The 17,129-nt window shown below is 45.1% G+C and overlaps 1 long non-coding RNA gene across 1 annotated transcript in view; it reads right to left on the bottom strand.

Moving 5' to 3' along the window:
* Window positions 1-2,526: 2,526 nt before the first annotated feature.
* LOC124011187 overlaps window positions 2,527-17,129 on the bottom strand; it is a 37,424-nt gene continuing 22,821 nt past the window's right edge. The window contains exons 2-3 of the long non-coding RNA XR_006834555.1: window positions 10,414-10,532; window positions 2,527-2,843 (exon numbers count right to left, since the gene is read on the bottom strand). This is a non-coding gene — a long non-coding RNA (uncharacterized LOC124011187). The remainder of the gene's footprint in view (window positions 2,844-10,413; window positions 10,533-17,129) is intronic.

The following is a 17,129-nucleotide window of genomic DNA, read 5'->3' as shown; positions in this document are numbered from 1 at the left end:
GCTGTGTTACTTCTCCTCATCACCCCACGCCCCAACTGCAAACACACACACACACACAACCAAATAAAGTCAGCAGTTGTTCTAACACAATACACACACACTCACACGCAGATTGAAGCGGCGAGACGCATACCATGGCGGTCTTCGTGTTTACCTGAAGACCAGGGGGAGCTGTGAAAGCTCACAAGTCGGGCTACTTCACATGTATGTGGGAGCCCGCAAAACACTTTTCACTGCTGTCCGTCATTTTGATTGCCCAGCACGGCTCCCCCACCACGCCCCCACCCCTCGGCCAGATGGCTCTTTTTAACTGTCTGCGGGCTCTAGCACCTCCATACTAAATCCCTGGGCTCTGGGCTGGGCTGGTGGGTAGAGGAGCTGGAGGGAGGATGGGGAGGGGAGGAGAGGGGGGGGATCTCTGTGGACAAATGGTTTCGGAGGTAGCAGAGCAAATAAAACGGATTAAGGGGAGTCTTTTCACAGACACTTCAAAACTACTTTGGAGCTCGTCCGCCGACCGCAGCCTCCCCCCACATATCCACCCCAGCCCCTGATAAGAGCAAAAAAATCTGCCAATCACAGCAAGCTAGGGAGAATCTAAACTGTGTTCACCAAGGAGAGCTAAGACATATATATAAAAACAAACTAACACAGGGCACAAAATGCTTTTTTGGAACCCAGAGAAAGCGATAAGAAAAGGCCGGACTACCCTTCAAACCTCATGACATAACCTTTTAGAAATGTAGCAGGTCCATTATGACGAACAGACAAGTGAGGCGATCTCAAAACCAACGTAATATTTCACTGCGGACGGAAGTTAATCAATACATTTCATTTCGGATTTTTAAAAACTTTAATTGTCTCTGTGTCCTCTGTTGAATGCTTCTGTTCAAGTGTAAGTGGACAGACTTAAGTCCACGTAGCGTACTGTATATAGGCCCGGGAATTTGTGACTCATAAAGAACGCACACTTGCACTGGATTGCCAAGCCAATCACTGAACATGGCTGATGTTGATTCCATGCGCTGTCCTTTCAAGTCTTGGTTATTGTTCTGAAGAATCGACAATTTGCACAATATCCACGACCTGCTTTCCATGAACCACTAGGACATGCCTGGCAATAGAGGTGAAAGCACATACTGTCCAATACGAATGGGACTCAGTTGTCACCTCTTGACTAATTCCAGCCAAAGGTTCGTTTTTGACTCCCCGCTGCGTCATGTCATTATGTTGCCTAGCAACGTGCCATGATTTATTTTTAGCGACACAAAAATTAATATTCCCATTTTGTTAACACAAAAACACTTATGACTGTCTGGCATATATTAATTTGTATAAATTATGAGTCTAATCAAAAAGACAATTGAAAGAGGAAGTATTTGCATAAACTCTGTGACATTTTTGTATCTATTGCTCAATCTTACTGAATTGACTGTGACACCACAGCAACCATTGTCTTTGATGAAACACCTGTCATATTTTAGAGGCAGCGTTTAAAAGATGGAAAACAACATTCCTTAACATAAATAATGATTTACTTCTATCAGAAATAAAGACCCTGTAAATAAGGCCCTCGCTTGTCACACGTTATTGTTCATCCTAGTACAATACCTGACAGCCTGCTTCAAGCATTTCCCTCTCATCCCGTTCATGGACATGGCCCAGAGGCCTGGTGTCACTTTGCACCCAGGGCAATGAGCAGGTGAACCTACTCCTGATGACATGTCCCCATGCATGCAGGGACCTCTGCAGGGACCCCGAGGGACCCCGAGATCACTCAATTAGTGCAGGAGAATGATCCTGCCCAGCCAGGACTGAACCCTGACACAGTACCTGCCAAACACTGTCAGGCTGCACTGCCACCAACCAGCCCGCCGTCTGTGTGGGCGGGTGAAGGAGTGGGGGGCTGGGGTGGGGGGGGGGGGGGGGTATGTTCCTGCCTGCCTTTTTCTTTCTGCCTCTCTACCTGCCAGGCTCTCTATTATTCGTTTTGTCTTCTGTCTATCCGTCTGTCTACCCATCTGTGTGCATTCTGCCATCCTAACTGATTGTCTGTCTCTCCTGTCGCTCTGTGGATCATTGTGTTCTTAGCTCCCCAATGACTGTGCTTCAATGCATTGCTACGGATCCTGTGCTATTCATGCGGAAATAAATATTTCCTACAGTGTTCATGCTTTAGTGCTGATGGTGTACAACTTAAAGAAAGAGAGTCAGTCAGTGGAGATAGCAGGAGTTTAATTAGCATGTTCTCCTTGATAGGTCCCCAACCCCAGCCAACAGATATAGGCCAATAGTAGGAAGAAGCACTGCAGTCTGCCTTTGATTCTGGAGAGAGATAGTAAACACACAGACACAAACTAGACACACACGCTCAAGTGTGCATGTACACATAGACATACACATTTGCATGCGCACACACTCTCACACACACACACACACACACACACACACACACACACACACACACACACACACACACACACACACACACACACACACACACACACACACACACACACACACACACACACACACACACACACACACACACACACACACACACACACACACACGGCAAAGAAAACAACTACTGTCCTCGGAGTAGTGAAGAGCAGCGAAAGTAAGTGTGTGTTGTCTCAGATCCCATGATGAGGGAGGGCTTCTAGGTGAGCTTCACTCTGACGGAGGGGGCTTGGGGGGCTCGATAAACTCCTTCTCTCTTTGTTGTTCTAGGAACGTATTCCCATTGCTGCCTCTTGAAGATCATGGTAACCTGCTGTCAGCCAGAGAGACGGGGGCCCTGTGCCATTAGACTTAGATGTGTTCTTGAATCAAGAATATGTCTAAAACAAGAACAACAACAACAATATCAGTCACTTCCTGGGAGGCACACGATCAAGGAGTATCAGCTGCCTGTTGCTAGGGAAAGATGATTTATCTCACTATTATTCTATTTCCTGTCTCTCTATCGCTCTTTTTTTAGAGACTTCCTCAAAACGACTCAATTCAGCCTTGGGATGCAGTCCCAAACAAATCAATACAGTCCTGTCTATATCTGTCCTCCAGGCTCGGAAACACACACACACACACACACACACACACACACACACACACACACACACACACACACACACACACACACACACACACACACACACACACACACACACACACACACACACACACACACACACACACACACACACACACACACACACACACACACAAGGAATATCGGTTTCCTCAAGACAATGTACTAGATATCATAACAACAATCAACTCTCTTACTCCCGATCCAATTAAGGATCCATTTGACCTCTAAAACTTTGCAGAGGCTCAGTGAGATGGAAGTCAGTGGAACACAACAGCTGGCACTACAATTTACATGAGAACACAGCAACTGCCGCAGCTGCCATCACCAGGCATCTGCCGGGTAAATACTGCTATGAAAATAAACATTCCTGCGAGGCCACATACACTACCTATCTCAGTCCATTCCTCGGGGGTAATGACATGCATTATCATATAAATCCAGGTATGCTAACGCCTCGCAGTTTAATTCCAAGTTTGTTATTGTAGAGGTCCAACTTTCCAACTGGACTAATCACCAGTTTGCACTTCACTAATGGTGCCCTTTTGGTGCCCATTAATTGCCCAATGATAATTTTAAGCTCTTCAAACACACGTTGACATGTCTCCCGGTGGCTGACATCAGACTGGGAAAGACCTTAACCCCAGCCCCTAACCACTGATCCCATGTCAGATGTTGTACCATCCTCTAATGCAGGGATCATCAACTAGATTCAGTCACGGGCCGATTTATTTCTTGAGCGGATGGTCGGGGGGCCGGAACACAACTACTAATAATTTGTGGACTGCAAAGTGACCACAAGAAGCCCAAACAGATATAATGTTGGACTAAAACATAATCATTTCAAACCTTGCTTACATTTGTATACGATCACCACTCTCTATTAGGCGTGGGAATACGTGGGACTTAAATCACTTGGAGCTGATTTCTTGGTGTTTTTACAGTTTTTTATGCCCAACAATGGAAATAATAATAAAATAAAATAATAATCATTTTGCTCAGAAAACTCAAATAAAACCACCCGCGGGCCAAATTTGGCACGCAAGCCTCCAGTTGTTGAACCCTGCGCTAATAGTTATAATAATCGGAGGTATGATATGATCGGAGGTAGTGTAATCTGATCCCAGATCTCTAGTAAAGAGCCTTCTAGTTTGAGCTAGGGGAAGGAGGAGCTGGCTTGGTGCTGGGGGGAGAGAGGGCCGTACCACACCTGTGTGTGTTGACTCTACACGTCTAGATATTTGATTAGCTGTAATCCAATTGAGGGAGACGGCTTCCTGTTAAGTGTGGTGCAAAGGGCCTAAATAAACAGTTTACAGGACAAACACCAGCCAATCCACAGCCCACTACGGCCCATTCCACCAACAACAACAACATTGTCAAAGTGTGTGTCCTCTGCTACAGCTTAACCCTCATGTCTGGTTGGTCATTTGCCTCGGTTGCAGCTGCAGTGCACTTTAGGAGCGATATGAAGGAGTTTGGTCCCACTAAAAGCATCAGAGTGGGAGAGGGAAGGAAAGGGAGGGAGCGAGAAAGCACAGGTTGGGAGCAAAAGCTAATTTTGACACAAAAGCTTCTTATCGTATCTAACTTCTTTCCTATTTTAGCCCAGAGGTGTTTTTAGAAATCACATTTTCAAGGAAGATCAAGGAAGTGTGACTAACATGTGTTTTCAACTGCAAAACAACACAAATCGGTTGTTATTAGGTTATTACGATAGAGATCTGGTGGACTTTCGTCAAAGCCTTTTCCTTTGCAAACACCAGCGAGTCCCAGATCCTTTGTTGTAAAAGCTTTATGTCAGACGGCTTACAAACAAAGGGGGGAAATACTGGTCATTCTGTTTGGAGAACAATTGGTCGGCTCTCCGTAACAGTTGGTTCCTACAGAAGGCAATGGGTTTAATGGGAATAAATAAAGCTGAATGGCTTAAATACACTGATGAGAAAAAGGCTGATAACCATGGCAACAGCCTCTTTTACTAAATAGTTTATTGAGGCCCGAAGCACAGTAGGAACCAAAATGGCTTTGGTATGTCAGCCTCCCACTAATATAAATAGACTATACCAACACCTCCACAACAAGGTCCATGTGATGCTCTGGAACAGATGTGTTTGTCGACTCTGTGGAGTTTAGACTCCCTGCCTCCCTAAAGCTGTGCCAGGCCTGTTACAAAACATAAACAGCTGGGTCTCCTGCCTCCCCATGTGCCCACCGACCGAATTACTGGCACTCACTGGAGGGGTACCAGGGATACACCAAGTCTGTGTGTGTCCGTGTAAGGAGGACAAGCACACGTCTCTAGTGTCTCAGACCATGCGTGTGAGTATAGGAAAGGCACAATGAAGGGCGAGTCACAAAACCATACTGTTCTCATCAGCGCAAATGTCAAAAGTCATGTCCTCCTTCCCTGTCACTCACTTACAGAAACAAAAGAGCATCAGCACTCTTTCTGAGGGTTCGCAGCAGACACGATGAATTCCAATTTAATTGCCTGCAATCTCATATTAATGGGGGTGGGAAAGCACATGCACAAGAACAAAAACATAGACAAATGTCAAACGGAGAGATGAGACAGACACGGGGGTAGGAATAAAGAGGTTTTCAAAAACGAGTCGAAATGAAATCTAAGTTCTGAATGTTGACCTCCGTAACCCTGGCCTCGCATGCTTCATTCCTGTCTTAACGCTTCGCTCAACTACAAGGTTTGTTCAAATTTCTCATTTGATTTTCTACCTTGCTATTTGTTCGTTTCTAATTCTCTCCTCCTTATCTTTGGCCTACCGTGTTTCTAGCTCATTCAAAACGCAAAAACCTTCTGAGACGGAACTCGGTTATATTCCTTCCTTGTTTGATCATGGCACAGCGGCGCGGGACTGTCCTCTATCAAAATAGACTTCGGCTATTGGCCCAGATCATACGACATTCGAGAGAGGAAGAAACGAAAACAGATTTCCTGACATTTTATGCTGCTTTGCTGGAACTCTTGTCTCTGTCTACATCGCTCTCGTGCGTTCTGTAAATGTAACATATCTATTGAAATAGCGCTGCCTGACTCCTCTTCACTGCGCTGTGCCAGTCAAGTTGAAATAGGTTAGGTGTCATCTCTCACATCACAATGTTGTCACCAACAACCATCATCCTCAACAGACAATAGTATTGTAATATCGCCCAACCCTAATGACAACCATGCAGCATTTAATACCATACCGCATCGAGCGTGTTCTGTAGCCAATCATAGCTGACCCCTCAATCATAGCTGACCCCTCAATCATAGCTGACCCCTCAATCATAGCTAACCACCAACAAAGAGAGGCAAACGGTCCAAACGGGTCTCCAAACCCAATGAATCACCTTCAAAGTTTCTCTACAAGCCCAAAGGTCAACTCAGATCAAAGTGATAAACACATCTAATTGCTGTGCTTTCTCTGTGGCTCAACATTGTTATTGCCTCTGTCATTTGTAAACACATGTAGTGTTGCCACTAATCCTCTATCAGCGCCGACAATCAACCTGAAACAGACACAGCTAACGGTTAAGGAAGTAGTCATTGTTTTAATAGAGAGAGAGCTGCTACAGTGTACCCCGTAGAGGAGCTCCAATGGAGACGCAGCGATGGGCGGCTGAGCCAGTCCAGATGCCTGCCGATGGACCAACTTGCCTGAGAGACGCCCGAGCTGTCTGGGGCTTCCGACAGCGCTCTTCATCACCGCACTCACCACACGCACACACCCCCTCCACATGCCATCTGTGAACACACAAACACACACCACACCAGCAACACCCACCAGCCAACCAGCAGCGGAACAAAAGTGGGAAGACACGTTAGCATCATGGCTAAGACCGCAGCTCTGCTGACTGCTGACAGGCGTTAAAGAGAGATAGAGAGCGGGAGGGAGAGAGGAAGGAGGGAGGGAGCGAGGGAGACAGAGTTGCTGAGCCAGATGGTCATCCTAAGCTAAGCTAAGCGCTAAAGATTGAGCTGCCAGAAGACAGCCGTCTTGGGCCGCTCTGGTGCTGTCGTGTGTGGGACTGCTGCTGTGTGTGTGTGTGTGTGTGTGTGTGTGTGTGTGTGTGTGTGTGTGTGTGTGTGTGTGTGTGTGTGTGTGTGTGTGTGTGTGTGTGTGTGTGTGTGTGTGTGTGTGTGTGTGTGTGTGTGTGTGTGTGTGTGTGTGTGTGTGTGTGTGTGTGTGTGTGTGTGTGTGTGTGTGTGTGTGTGTGGTGTGGCTATTTGCTTGCCTCTGTGTCTGTGTGTGTATCATAGTGTGTGTTGTGTTTGGGGTAGTGTGTGTGAGCCGTGGCGTGGTGCTTGTGGCATGTAGGGTTAGCCCTCTCTGGTAGTGCGCGGCCCTGCACTTGCATCAATTACAGCGGATGACGGTGACAGCTGTAATTACAGTGCTGTAAGTGTGATTAAGCAACGGCTCTGCCATGGAGATCAGCAAGCCACCCATTTCATCTTCAGCACCCCTCTGACCATAGCCACGGGGAGAAGGGGTGCTGAGGGTGCTGCAGCGATCTCCAAAATGTGTCTTCACAAAAGTAGTGCACTGGGCCTTTACTAGTCCTGTACTAGCTGACTGATATATAGTTCTCTGTAGCGCGGGCTACATCGTTAGGGCAGAGAGCATGCTTTACAAAAGATAAATGTTTTTATTGTCAGCAGATAGATGCAGTGAAATGTGTTGTTCTAATGAAGATCTACAACAATAAGTAAATGGCAGTATTAGACTGAAAGATATAAGGTCATTCCGTGAGGCTCTCCATGTTTATTAGTGGCTCATTCAACATACAGTATTTGTTGCTACTTCACTCAATCCCGTTTGAACAGTTTCCCTTCCTAACTGTTTTACATTCCCTGAGATCAACCAGAAATGTTTTCTTGGCCAAATATTTTCATAAAAAGGCCATACGTGGTTTCTCGTTTCTGCATCATCAAATTTTGCGGAGGAGTAGGGGCGCTTTGGTGCAGCGGAGAGCAGTGTTCTGGAGCCGCACAGAGCTTTGCTCCAGCACTTCTCACACTGGTGCTCGTTTAGTAAAGTTAGATCAAAGCTGAATCAATGTCTTGGAAGATGAATGATTCATTAGTATTCTACATAACAGAACCAAATACAGTATAATAGTACAGTATACCGTTACTGGTACACCAAAAACACCACCTCATTTCTTATGAGATCTTAGGACGTTCAGCTGAATAGTCAAAAAGAAAATCAAATGTGGCCAAAACACAACAGCGCCCACCGCTAGGCAGGGGGTGAGGATGGGAGGGTGCAGCCAAATGTTTTTATTCATGTATGCTACACTGTCCCGCCCCCACACACACACACTCTACCTCAGCAGGGAAAAGAGGCCAGGAGGAAGGCTGAAGAGAAAGGGGGATGGAGGGGGATAAATCGCCACTAAACACATAAATAGGTGTGCATATACATAGAGACACTGTAACGGTATTCGTCGTCTGAAGAAGAGGAATCATCGGACCAAAGCGCAGCGTGGTAAGTGTTCATGCTGGTTTTATTACAACTGAACACTATAACAAAAATAAACAAGAGAATAACTGAAACAGTCCTGCACGGTGCAAAACACTAAACAGAAATTAACTACCCACAAAAACCCAGTGGGAAAAAGCTACCTAAGTATGGTTCCCAATCAGAGACAACGATAGACAGCTGTCCCTGATTGAGAACCATACCCGGCCAAAACATAGAAATACAAAAACAGAAAAAGGAACTTAGAATGCCCACCCAAATCACACCCTGACCAAACCAAAATAGAGACATAAAAAGCTCTAAGGTCAGGGCGTGACAGACGCACGCACACACACACACACACACACACACACACACACACACACACACACACACACACACACACACACACACACACACACACACACACACACACACACACACACACACACACACACACACACACACACACACACACACACACACACACACACACACACACACACACACACACACCCTCTCCTGCGTCGGTGAGCTCTCCTGCTGCTCTGTGTGATAAGGGCAGCTGCATCTAGCTCCAGTGTTATTATTTTTCATAATAACGGACGGTTTGGTGGAAGATTAAACCAAACCTCTTCAGGAGACTGGTGTTTATCCTGCCTCTAGTGAAAATGAAGCACATGTAAACCAATATCATAATACATTGTGAATATCTTCTATCATCTTATTGGCAAACCATAATCACAAGTTCCTCTTTAGCCTACTCTAGCATCCAGCTTTCATCAATGATATCCCTAATCACTGTTTGTACCGCAACCGTGATAACACGGAACATTCACACAAATCTAATGTGATGAAGTCAGTGAATCGATTGGAGATGCCAACTCGGATATGACATGAATATTTAACGATTTGTCTGGGCCAGGCAAATACATTCCGTGATACCTTCAGGGAATCAAGACAGTGCCGATTTGTTCATAGAGGATAAGCGTTATCTCGCACAGATGAGCTGCGCAGACACACACACTTGCAGACACACACACAGCCAGACTCGCTCTGGCTCATAAGCTGTAACCCATCCAATATGCGTAGCTGTCGGGCAGAGCTCGGGAAAGCCATTCTAGACACTACAGTGAATCCTGCACGCTACCCTCTATTCAATCACAGCCCTCCCTGGCCCAACCCGTACAAGTGGACCAATCCGGTGCACCAGACACTGCCCCCTCCCCACCCCCCATTGCCACACACACATTTAAAGCATCCAATCCAGCTGTGATTACTGGCCGGGAGCCAAGCTGTCGTTCTGGCCGGGGTGTGGCATGAATGGCAGGGAGATGTGAGTGTGTGTCTGTGTGATTGGGGGTGGGATGGCGTTCCCTGATACAAATCGAACCACATCTGAACTCTGGTAGTAGATAGTGCCTCGGCAGCACGCGAGACAGACGGAGATAGAGAAAGGGAGGGAGGCACAGAGAGAGACAGGGGGTTACTATGCCAGTGTGTGAGAGAGAGTGAGTGAGCGTGACTCTGGAGAGGAGAAGAGGAGCAGCCAGCCTGTGAATCATCCTCTGCTCACAAACATCTCTTGGCCCAGATCACAGAGATATAAAGCCTAGAAAGGCAGACTTACACTCTGTAAGACTCAGATTGGGATACATTCTACTTTGATCTGAGATTCTAGGTTATAAGTTCTAGGAGGTTGGATTTGACAACGACAGTTTGATTATTTGTTGGATAGATGTTCTGCTCCAATATAACTCACACATCTGTACACAATCTTAAACACAAACACGGACACACACTTCTAAGACGAGGCTGATGTATGAGTGGTAATGAAACACAGTGGGGACTTACCTATGGTTCAACATGAGTAGTCTGTCCCAGAGCCAAATGCCAGGAGTGATATCCAAGTGAAGGGTCACAAGCCAGGGGAGGGGTCATACTCAAACCAGGAGGTAGAGAAAAGAGACATTCTGAAATAGGAACAAAGAAAAATACTAATCATTTTGGGGCTGCTTATATTTGTCCTATTTCACACGTTAATATATGTATGTGTGAATTGGAAATGTGTTTATTGCATTTTCCAACTCTCCCTGAGACACCCTCAGAGACTGGAGCAATTATGTAAAGTCCCCATATTTGGGGACCCTGTTAGATTTCTTTTATTCAATTCAGTCTGGCATGAGAGTGGTAGCCCCTATCTGCAAAAGCAGGGTGTCTGCGGAAAGCTGAATATCTTGGCTATTGATCTGTGCTTTAAAAACTTTGGTGTGACTTACTACCATATATGGGCATACGAATGTATAAGGGCGGGCTAAGCCAATGACCTCATTTCAAGATGGCTGCCACCTACATTCTGGTTAGCATTGTGAAGCATAAACAAAATAAAAACTGAATACGTTGATACACACCGAAAGCTTAGGTTGGTAGGAACAAATCTAGCCTTTTATCTGATGATGTATGACCTAATAGCAACATTGAATGTCCACGGAGTGACTATATCTTTGTGCATCAAAAATATGACGTCGCCTGCTTATGCGTCGTAGGCTTCCATTACACAGGGGATTGGCTACTATGTCACCTTGACAGTCTTGTAGCCAATGAGATACGCTTTCCAGGGATATGCAGTTGACCTGAGTGGGACAAAGAAAGGCCTAGAATATTTTATGCGTAATGCGAACTATAGCCTCTTGGCTCAGAGACGAGATGCATGAGTTCACCGTAAATGTAATCATCGCTTTAGCATAAAATATGGCTAGGGGGGAAAAAGATAAAAACGAAGAATATCGAACAGGAAGCTAAAACGAAGGCAGCTATGAATAAGTACACCGAATAAAATACTAGTCGGATCAGGGGAGCGATTTGGACAATGAGGATTTCGACTCGGCCGACAAAGATTGCTTTCTAGAAGGATTGGATCCACTTTTAGACCTGTAAGTAAATCATTTTCAGGACTTTATGCAGCTCATTTACTATATGTATTTCGTTTTTTAAAGTTGTCTGCTTTTTGTGCTTTGGATTTAGTTTACATAAGCAAGTAACAAGTCATTTCAATGTTATATCATTCCAAGGTAGTTATTGTCTGTTTCATATTCGTTCACTGTTTGCTGATCTATGTTTCATCATTGGAGAGGCCACTAAACTCTCATGGCCATTGTTTGTTTGTGGTAGTCACCTCCATCTATCTCTCCAAAGTGTTACTCTTCGCATTGTGTGTGTGCTTCACACCTTCTATGTGAGTCACTGTACAGATAAAGTTGGTGTTTTTACTTTACAGTTATGTTGTTTAGTAAATTTAGTCAACTGTAATTCTGAGTGTCTTACAACAATATATCCCTTTATTTTAGTCACCAGAGAGTGGAGGATGCAGAGGATTTGGATGATGACGTTTGGGAGCCACCCCTCCCCAGCAAGCTCCCCTGCCGGTCAAGGTCTTCACCCCCCACTGCTATGTCAATCACCCTGTCTGATAGTTCTACATCCACTTTTCATAGACCTCTTGAAAAAAGAAAATAGGGGCTTGTGGCACCATTCGTCCTAACAGAACCGGTTTCCCCAAGACCAAGGTAAACGACATGACAAAGACATCGGAGAGGGGGACCATACTGTCGATCAGGACAAACAAGCTGCTTTTTGTGAAATTGAAGGACACTAGGAAAGTAACCATGCTCACCACACAGCACAAGGCATTCAATAACAACCATGTCTCAAGGAGGGTGAAAAAGGAAGAATGTATCCATTCCTGTTTATGTGAAGGACAACAATGCCAGCATGGAGGGTGTCGACCTATCTGATGGTCCTCCACAAGACCAGGAAGGGGTAGAACACTTTTTTTTTAACAATTTGTGGATATAACAACCATGTTAGATAATTCCAGTGCTATTACATATTTTCCTAAATGCTATTTGTTCAGCATAGAAACACAATTTCTACAACACCAACCTCTCTCAAACATTGTGGTTGTGTCAGGGGACATACAGTGGGGCAAAAAAAGTATTTAGTCAGCCACCAATTGTGCAAGTTCTCCCACTTAAAAATATGAGAGGCCTGTAATTTTCATCATAGGTACACTTCAACTATGACAGACAAAATGAGTAAAAAATCCAGAAAATCACATTGTAGGATTTTTTATGAATTTATTTGCAAATTATGGTGGAAAATTACAGGCCTCTCTCATCTTTTTAAGTGGGAGAACTTGCACAATTGGTGGCTGACTAAATACTTTTTTGCCCCACTGTACAGGGTGTTTTTTCAAACCTCTCCAAAGTGTCTGAACATTTAGCTTAGGCATATCCAATGTATTGGCCCCACATACAAATGAACTGTTGACAAAAAACGATATAAAAGCAACAGATATAAATAAAACAAATTGTCTTCTCAAACACAAACTTGGTTAAACACGTGTCCTTCACTATAAAAATAAGCAGAACTATTTACAACTATTTAACTACACCTGGGATGCTTTCATTCTCCACAAGCAGATGGCCAAAGCAAAAGGTCAAACCCCTCTCTCCCAGTTGGCCTTCCTAGAGCAGCTGGTGTTGGAAATGGCTGAATTGGGGGCCCAAAGCAACCTCACAAACATCACAATACCCCCCAATCAAGGTGAGCGCCACTATCCAACACACATGGGGGTGGGTGAAATGCCAGATCTTCTGTCTGAAATGCCAGATCGCTTTTTGGATCCTGGCAGAGAGGGATAGCGTCAAAGACTATCACGACATGCACAAGCTATGGTGAACATGAAATCTAATCATCTACACCTGGGATGTAAAACCAACATGAATGCCATTTTTTAAAGGACACGTGTTTAACCAAGTCAGTTAAGAACAAATTCTTCTTTACAATGACGGGCTACCAGCAGGTCAATTCAAATCAAATCAAATCAATTTATATAGCCCTTCGTACATCAGCTGATATCTCACAGTGCTGTACAGAAACCCAGCCTAAAACCCAAAACAGCAAGCAATGCAGGTGTTGAAGCACGTTAGCTCGGAAAAACTCCCTAGAAAGGACAAAATATAGGAAGAAACCCGGAGAGGAACCAGGCTATGAGGGGTGGCCAGTCCTCTTCTGGCTGTACCGGGTGGAGATTATAACAGAACATGGCCAATATGTTCAAATGTTCATAAATGGTCAAATAATAGGTCTGGTTACAGGTAGCATGTCCAGTAAACAGGTCAGGATTCCAACTGCCTTGTTCTGGGGCAGAACAACATATTTTGACCTTGTCAACTCAGAGATTCGATCCAGAACCCTATCAACCTACCCAAAGGTCTAACCACTAGGCTACCTGCCACCCCAAATGATAAAACATCATCATGGCTGCATGTGAAAAGATGGTGAAAAACGACTTTAACCATAAAAGTGTGCATTTCCTAATCTTTTTTTAGTTCACTTCAGACATTCCTCTCCATTGCCATCTCCATTATTTGGTGTCAAATAGATATTGCAACTGTTTGCAATTTTTTTTTTTCATATTTCCATCGCTAAATATGTCCCACAGTTGTTATGTAAAAGATCACACACGAGAACAACGTAGAATTTTTAAAATACATTGTATCGACGACCTGTACGCACCACTTTGAATTGTTTAAAGCCTGATTAGGAGAGTGCACACCGATCTTGTCCACACTTGTGATGGGTCGTTTGCGAAGGAGTCAGCTGTAAGAGCGGGCTCTTGTAGGTGAACGTTGGGAGCCGGCTCGCATATCAGAAGAACCGAATCTATTTATAATTTTAAAAAAAAATTAAGATATGAATAATCAAAAGATTTAAATGAAGAGAATTAACTAATTCAAAGAAAAATAAATAATAATATCGGCATAAATGCTCAAGAGCACACATTCGTTCTGACTGTCTGCTCAGACTAACAGCCTCACCTGTTGTTCCTGTCAATCAGACACGCAGTGTCAACCAATGAACCAAAGATGCGTGAGGGAGGGCCGAGCCAACTCACTCATAGTCACACAGTTAGCAGGAGAGAGAGGAAGGACAGTTGTGAAATCAACAGCTGGAAAATGAGTTGGAAGCACAGTAGCATTTGGATGCATTTTAATAATGTAGACAATGATACAGCACAGTGTAAAATTTGCCAAAACAAAATCTCATATCAAGCCGGTTTAACGCATAACCTACATCGGCATATGCGAACTGTGTACCCAACTGTGAAGCTAGCTATGGCTGAGCTTTGAGAAACTAGCGGGCCTACTAGTGATAGTGGTGGAGCCAGCACCTCCACCCGTGGAGATGTATCCACTCAGTCAAGTAGGCCTACTAGTGATAGTGGTGGAGCCAGCACCTCCACCCGTGGAGATGTATCCACTCAGTCAAGTAGGCCTACTAGTGATAGTGGTGGAGCCAGCACCTCCACCCGTGGAGATGTATCCACTCAGTCAAGTAGGCCTACTAGTGATAGTGGTGGAGCCAGGTATCCACTCAGTCAAGTAGGTCTACTTGTGATAGTGGTGGAGCCAGGTATCCACTCAGTCAAGTAGGTCTACTAGTGATAGTGGTGGAGCCAGCATCTCCACGCACTCAGTCAAGTAGACCTACTAGTGATAGTGGTGGAGGCAGCACCTCCACCCGTGGAGATGTATCCACTCAGTCAAGTAGGCCTACTAGTGATAGTGGTGGAGCCAGCACCTCCACCCGTGGAGATGTATCCACTCAGTCAAGTAGGCCTACTAGTGACAGTGGTGGAGCCAGCACCTCCACACGTGGTGTGGTATCCACTCAGTCAAGTAGGCCTACTAGTGATAGTGGTGGAGCCAGCACCTCCACACGTGGTGATGTATCCACTCAGTCAAGTAGGCCTACTAGTGATAGTGGTGGAGCCAGCACCTCCACACGTGGTGATGTATCCACTCAGTCAAGTAGGCCTACTAGTGATAGTGGTGGAGCCAGCACCTCCACACGTGGTGATGTATCCACTCAATCAAGTAGGCCTACTAGTGATAGTGGTGGAGCCAGCACCTCCACACGTGGTGATGTATCCACTCAGTCAAGTAGGCCTACTAGTGATAGTGGTGGAGCCAGCACCTCCACACGTGGTGATGTATCCACTCAATCAAGTAGGCCTACTAGTGATAGTGGTGGAGCCAGCAACTCCACACGTGGTGATGTATCCACTCAGTCAAGTAGGCCTACTCCATTACCCACAGTAACGCAGCCTTCTATGGACCAGTTTATGCCAAAGTCTATGTCTGCAGCAAAACAAGGCCAAACTGATATTGCATTGGCTAAAATGATTGCCACCGATTTCCAGCCATTTTCGATCGAGGACAGAGGTTTTAGAAATTATAGCAATAGTCTAAATCCAATGTACACAATTCCAAGCAGGAAACCCTTTCAAAATCACTTATTCCACAACTGTATGAGAGCACACAGGCTTCAGTGTGGGAAAGAGTCCAGAAAGCTACAGCAGTTTGCCTTACCACTGACTGCTGGACATCAAGGGAAACCACTTCTTACATGTCTGTTACATGTCACTTCACTGAAGATTTTTCAATGTCTAGCTGTCTTCTGGACTGCTTTGAGTTCAGCGACAGACACACCTCAGAGAACTTGGCAGAGGAACTGTTGAGAGTAGCAAGTAGATAGAAAAGTGGTCTGTTGTGTTAGTGACAATGCAGCTAACATAACCAAAGTCATGAAAATGTTTAAATGGACCCATCATCCATGTCTTGCCCACACAATCAACCTGATTGTTAGAGATGCTCTGAAGGTGATGAAGCCCACTGTGGACAAAGTGTAAGCAGCTGGAATCCTTCCACAGGAGCACAGTAGGTGCTGGAAAACTAAAGTCTACACAACGCCAGATGGGGATGCCTGAGCTGAGGCCTAAACAAGACTACACTACAAGGTGGAACTCTAAATTGTATATGTTGAGCGGTTTCTTGAGTTTAAGCATGCCATCATCTCTAACCTGGCCATTGTCAATGCACCTGTTCTCTGACCCAAGAGGAATGGGAGGTGGTGGAGGAGGTGTGCAGAGTCCTGGAACCCTTTGAGCAGGTCACTGTGGAGATCAGTGGAGAGGTACAGTAAGCAGTTATTACTACATCATTATTTAATCCAGTATTATATATGTAGATGAGCAGTAGATGAGAATGTAGTATCAGTAGACAAAACATGAATCTGAACTAATAAGTCACTGTTCTCTCCTTTCAGCGATGTGACAGCCTCAAAAATGACACTCCTGTGTCAGGGTCTGCAGCGAATCACAGCCAATCGCCAGAGAGAAGCAAATGTAACCACAGGACATGTGGCAGAGTTGATGGACACCCAATGTTCATCAATGGACAGAATGTTCCACAGAATGGAATATAATCACGTGCTATCAGAAACCGCTGCACTTGACCCCAGATTTAAGAAGGTAGCCTTCAGTATTGCCAGAGCGATTGATGAGGCTCTTCAAAAAATCACCTCAGCAGCAGGGAGGGACAGCCCCAGCAGTCAGCTGACTCAGGCACCAGGGAAACAGGAAGAAGAGGGATCAGATGGAGCAAAAGCACCGGCAGTATTGCCACAAACGTCTGCTGTTTAGATGCTGTTTGACGAGAGAGCAA

The sequence above is a fragment of the Oncorhynchus gorbuscha genome, linkage group LG23 (assembly GCF_021184085.1).
Source record: "Oncorhynchus gorbuscha isolate QuinsamMale2020 ecotype Even-year linkage group LG23, OgorEven_v1.0, whole genome shotgun sequence".
Classification (NCBI taxonomy): domain Eukaryota; kingdom Metazoa; phylum Chordata; class Actinopteri; order Salmoniformes; family Salmonidae; genus Oncorhynchus; species Oncorhynchus gorbuscha.
The sequence above is the reverse complement of the archived record's forward strand: the minus strand, read 5'-3'. Positions and strand labels throughout refer to the sequence as shown.